The sequence below is a fragment of the Echinops telfairi genome, unplaced genomic scaffold, assembly GCF_000313985.2.
Source record: "Echinops telfairi isolate 266 unplaced genomic scaffold, ASM31398v2 ScPeMD7_60;HRSCAF=208, whole genome shotgun sequence".
In the NCBI taxonomy this organism is placed as follows: Eukaryota; Metazoa; Chordata; class Mammalia; order Afrosoricida; family Tenrecidae; genus Echinops; species Echinops telfairi.
In genome coordinates, this window is record NW_022103958.1 from 36585462 (window position 1) to 36591494 (window position 6033).

Sequence of the window (6033 nt, forward strand, 5' to 3'; positions counted from 1 at the left end):
TGGGCTTAATTCTTCCATTATCCATTGTTCCACTATCCTTCCTCAGACTTGCCTTGCAGGGATGTGACTTATTGCTTCCCTTCTCTCCTCTCTTTCTCAGAAAACAGGACATGGCATTTCTCGTTCCATAGACTATATTTACTTCCCCCCTGGGTACTTTCGATTTGCATTAAGTGAAACAATGCTTACTTTGCTTTCTCCTATGTCTCTAACAAATGGGAGCCCTAAATGTCCTCAATGTCCCAGACAAATAAATGGTCCAAATCACATGAGCTCTGAGCAGATCTGCTGGCCCAGCTCATCCCAGCAGGGGCAACAGCTGAATACATATCCCAACCCCCATCGCTCATCACAACCCCCCATTCCTATACTATCGTACTCTGAGTATGTTGTTTAAGACAGAAAGGATGGGGCATTAAGCCAAATGCTTTGGGACTACATATACCATTGTCCTATACAAGCCAGTGTACGTGCTCAAAAAGCAATGATAGGATGCTGTAAGTCTAACATCTCAGAGCCTGTATCACAAGATGCTGTCACAAATAGTACCGGGCACCCACGTTATGACCTGGTTTCAGACCCAGTCGAAGTCCTTGTTGGTTAACGTTTACATGAGCCCTGACCACAGGCTTTCTCACTCAGTGGATGGCTGCAAGTCCTTCCCCAGGCGTCCTGGGCTCCCTGAGAAGAGGAAAAATGCTCCTTTGCCCCCAATTCTCTAAGCATTTTGCATTTTAATATTCCTTCAGAATATTAATTTATCACTATTCTTATTAATACCGTCAGAGTGATTATGTATGAGAAATATTTAGAGTGAAAGTGAGCACTTTCAATAAACATATACTTGGATGAAAGGCATACCTTGGGACTGTCTTAGGGTTTGCTATTAAAAAAACAAAACACTGCCATCGAGTCAATTCTGACGCCTAGCCATCCTATAAGACAGAGTAGAACTGCCCCTATAGTTCTACTCTTTAAGGAAGTAAAAAGCCTCATTTCCTCCACGTTGTTTTGAACTGCTGCCCTTCAGGTTAACAACCCCATGTGTATACTACCACTCCACTACCAGGGCTCCTTGGGTTTCTCTTGGGTAACCTGAAAATTGGCTTCTCAAATGAGAGTGCGAGCTCCATGTGGGCCGGGTTAGTGACTCCTTCTCCTCCACAGTGTTCTACCCTGAGTCCCCAGTCCTGACTGAGGGCAACATTAGAGATCTCTCCAGACACCACTTAAAGTAGGACCACTAAACAGCATGTTCAGGTACAGGAGGATTGTCTTCAATTTCAGGGCCATTTTATTCCTGACCCAAACATAACAAAATGTTCTAAAGCATCTAAAACAGAGTTAGTTCTCCTTTTTAGTAACTCTCGATCAATTTGGACGAGTTTCAGATGAATTTATTTTTCTTAACCTTTAAGAGAAGTCTGACACCCCATGAGGCAGTGGACAGACCACTGGCATCCTAAAACTCCAATCTGGATCTCTCTGAAGCATTGACTTTGACCAACAAATGCCAAAGGTTCTGCTGAATAAATGCCTAAGACTCTTTGACCCTCCTCACGCAACTTCTGAAGATCGGTTGCTTTATCCCTTTGTTCTCATACCATACCCCTCTGCTACATCAGACACACAGGCAGATCCACTGCACTTTTGGGGGCCCTTTCAAAGCAATTGGAAGCTAAGATATCATCTTTGGATTCATTCTGATCTCATGATTTCAATAGCTGCATCAATTCTCATTACTTAGCTCTGAGCCCACCCTGGGGGCCCTTTGAGCTTGTTCTAGAAAGGGTGGTCCACCCTGTCCACTGGGGCACCACTATATCCCTTTTCTCTTCCATACTCAATATGAAAACAGGTGTTTGATGGCAGAGATCCCCATTATATCTCAACTCCCTTAGTTATATGGGGATCTCTAACCTCTGGGGTTCCCAGAACCAGAAAGAAAGATTTTGTTTTCTCAAAGGAACACATGCTAGGCCTGAAACCTGCATTGTCTTATTGAATCCTCTGGCCAGTCCTGTAAGACATGTTTTATTTTCCTCTTTGTTTGGGGAAAAATGCTAAGTGAGTGTATTAGTCTAGGTACTTTAGAAAAACAAATCCACAGCAACTCATGTATAAGAGAGAGTTTTATGTAAAGAAAATGTGCATCACAAAAACATCCCAACCCAATGCTGCCCAAGCCCACAAGTCCAACATTAACCCATACCCAACACCAGTCCACAAAGTCCTTCACCTCACAAAACAGAGGCAATGATGCCGACTGCAGGAGGAAAGCTGAGTCAGTGAACGAACAAGCATCTCAGCACTAGCAGGGGTCTCCACACGGCTGCTCCAGCTCCCAGGGCTGCATCGGGTTAGGTCCATGCAGCTTCTTCTTGGGGATGTCTTGTAGGAAGTCAATCTTGCAAGCTGAAGCAGGGAACTGCTAAGGCAGCTGCACCCTGGTGCGACCATCACAAAGTAAGAGACCCGAGAACTAGAAAGGCGAGACTCACCACCCATTTATCCCTCCGCCTTTCAATTAGCCCCACATGTGATTATCAGCCAGGTTGGCACAATTAAGTAACTCAGTGAGTTTCAGCACTTTGGTCAGAGTCATGAGGCTTTCTGCGTCAAAGGACTACCCGTACAGTAGACAAGAGTGAGTCCCTGTTGAACGAACTGTCTTGCAAAAACACAGCCCAAACTACCGAACCAACCCCCTGCTAGTGATGCCAACTCAAAACCACTCAGCACGGAGGCTCCCAGGCTGCACATCATTTCGGGAGCTGATAGTCTCATCTTTCTGCCTCACAGTGGCGGAAGGATTCAAACTGCAGACCTTGCAGTTAGCAAGTTCAGTGCTTAGCTATCAGCACCATCAGAGCTCCTTAAAGTTACACAAACACAAGAAGGAAAACAGCACGCCATAGGTTAGGCAAGAACTCCAGGGAAGCGGGCTGAGAAGGAGGTACAGATTGGGAATCTTTGACACAAAGACATAAGGCAAGTTTATTTCCCTGCTGGGAAGGATAGCCTAGCCTATGGCCATGATTACCCAAATCACCCTCCAGTGTCTTCTAAACCTGGGAATCCGAAAGCCTCCGTTTAGATCCCGACAGCGTTTCCTAAGTCTCGTCTCAGGTTCACTAGATGGGAGTTAAACTTATTTCTAAGAACTCTGGCACAGCTACCTATTTCTAAGAAAAAATGTCTTTAAGGACTTGTAATATATTTTGAACTGCAAGATTGCAACTGTAAAAAATAAACATGCAGAGGAAAAGACATTAAAAATAGGCATTAGAGAACTAAGCATGATAATGGCAGAACTGCAGACATTGGTTTTGAAAAGAAGACCCCCATGATGCACTGGGCTCCAACTGCCCCTGAGGACACTGTACCCCCCAGGACCTTTGACACCTAGGGGTCTGAGGGGCCATGGGGAAAAAAAAAGAGTCTATTTGGACGCAGCTACCCTGAGTTCTCTTTAAAAGGATGGTGGGGAACAAAGAGCCTGGGATTTGATCCACAGTGCCACTCTTCACTGGGTTTGTGATGTCTATTTCCCTAGGCCTCAGTTTCTCCAGTTTACAAAGGAACACGTAAGTAGTAGGTAATTCTGTGCATATATCTCTAAGCCACTGTCTGCCATTTAATACCACTACCCTTCATTTCCTTACATCAAGTGGAAAAGCTCCATCAAGATTTCTCAGTTCAATCATTCCCCTGCCCTTTCCTACAGAAAAGCTGGCCCCCGTCGGCAGACTGGTGTTAGGACCCAGCACAAAGTCCATGAATTCACCTCGCCGCACATCACATGCAAAGCATCAAAAGAACATCTCTGTCCAAGGAAACCATAGCACCAGGAGGAGGGAAATCAAACCCAAAATTAATCAAACAGGATGTAATTCCCACTACAAACAGGCAGCAATTAGAGGAAATGTTACCATCCAGGCACGGGGTTTGGAATTGCATGAGGGACCAGACGCTGAGTAAACCAGGCTCAGACATTGATTATGGAAAGCAGTGGCCGTATGATGTCAGGGCTGCTGTGATCAGTTCAGCCAGACATGCACTCTTCAGTGCTTTGATTCCTGAGACAACCATTGTGCTGACTGACAGCCAAAAAAGGAAATCCCTGTGGCTCGATGGAACACTCTCTCACCTGTTCATGTAACAGCAGCGATACAGCTAATGCTGACTTTGTCTGCTTGTGCTTCTCTTACACATGGTCCTACATTGGAGCAACAAACTCTTCTTTGGCCCTCCTGTGTTCCAGGTCCTCTATTAGACACAGTGAAGGACATAGGGGAGGGGGCGTGGGCGTGGGGGTGGGGGAAACAGATTCTGTCTTCAGCGAGGATTGTTATTGAGACTTTAATTTATACCAGAGACTGTTTCCTGAACTCCCCCTATTATTAGAAGAGTCCTCGTGAGACAATAATTAAGCACTTGGCTGATCGCCAAAAAGTTGGTGGTTCAACCCCACCCAGGAGACACACTTGGGGATCTGCTCATGTAACGATTACAACCTAGAAAACCCAGATCTGTGACATCAGGTCACTATGAGTCGGAAGAGACCACACACAACCTACCAATAGTAGCTTTATTATTGTCTGCTTGATTTCTCATCACAATCAAGATATCAAATCTCGCTACCCTCACTTTGAAGAAACATTTCAGCTGTACTTCTTCTGAGACATATTTGTTCTTCTGACACGCTGTGGTGTATTTAATATTCTTTACTAGTGCCATGACTCATATAAATAGATTATTATTCCACCATCATTATTCATTGTCCAGCTCTCACATGCACACGAGGTGATTGAAAATATCATAGTTTGAATCAGACATAGTGGAATCCTCAAATTTACATCTTTATTTTAAAGTATTTTGCAAGAGATTTTCCCAGTATAATATGCCACTTGGTTTTGACTAATGCACAATTGGGCATTGCTCATGAGTCCAAATAAAATTAAATCCCTGACACTCCAATATTTTCTGTTCATCAGGATGCTGCTTATTGGCCCAGTTGTGGGAATTTTCTTGTTTTCTTATGGTTGAAGTGTAAACCATATTGAAGCCTCTAGTCCTTGACTTTGGCAGCAAGTGCTTCACACTCAGCAAGCAAGACTGTGCCATCTGCACAGCACAGGTTGTTAATAAGCCTTCTTCTAACCTGGTGCTCCAGTCTCCTTCAGAGTCCAGCTTCTCAAGTTATTTGCTCATCATGAATATTCAATAAGTATGTGAAGTTTATAAGCCTAGCTTCACCGTTTCTGTTGTAAATGACTCACTATGCCATTGTTCTGTTCAAACGGCTGCCTCTTGGTCTCTGTACAGGTTCCACGTGAGCATGATTAAGTGTTCTGGATTTCCCATTACTTGCAATGTTATCCATGATTTGCCTTACTTGCAAATCCATTACTTTCCATGTTATCCATTACTTTGCAATTTTGTTATCCATTACTTTGCAATTTTGTTATCCATTACTTGCAATGTTATCCCAGTACTGATCCATTCAGTTCAGTACTTTTGAATAGTCAATGAAACAAAAACACACACTTTCTGGTAAGCTCTACTTTCAGTTAAAATTCATCTGACATCACCAATCCAAAATCCCATGCTCTTTTCTGAATTTCTGACAGACTTGAATTTCCGTTTTCTCGCACGATATGTATTGCTGCAACTGTTTTTGAATTATCTTCCCCAAAATGTTACCTCTATGTTGTATTAGCATTATTCAACACTTTCTGCATTCTGCCGTGTCACCCTTCCTTGGAACGGGCACACATAACTATCTCTTCATCCAGGAGGTGGGCCAGGTAGTTTTCTTCTAATTGTCTTGGCGTAGACAAATGAGCATTTTCTAGTGTCGCCTTCATTTGTTGAAACAACTTCATTGATATTCCTTCAATTCCTGAACCCTGGTTTTTCTTAATGAGGCCTCATTTCAGCCTGTACCCTTCCTTCAAAACTACGAGTTCCTGATCATATGCTGCCTCCTGAAATTTCAGATTTTCTCTGAAGAAATTTATTTCTCTGATT

General features: G+C 43.6%; 1 non-coding gene across 1 annotated transcript; it reads left to right on the forward strand.

Moving 5' to 3' along the window:
• The first annotated feature begins 3338 nt into the window (after window positions 1-3338).
• LOC115869899 lies at window positions 3339-3424 on the forward strand. Its single transcript, XR_004046424.1, has one exon. It is a non-coding gene; the product is annotated as a small nucleolar RNA SNORD88 (small nucleolar RNA).
• The last annotated feature ends 2609 nt before the right edge of the window (window positions 3425-6033 follow it).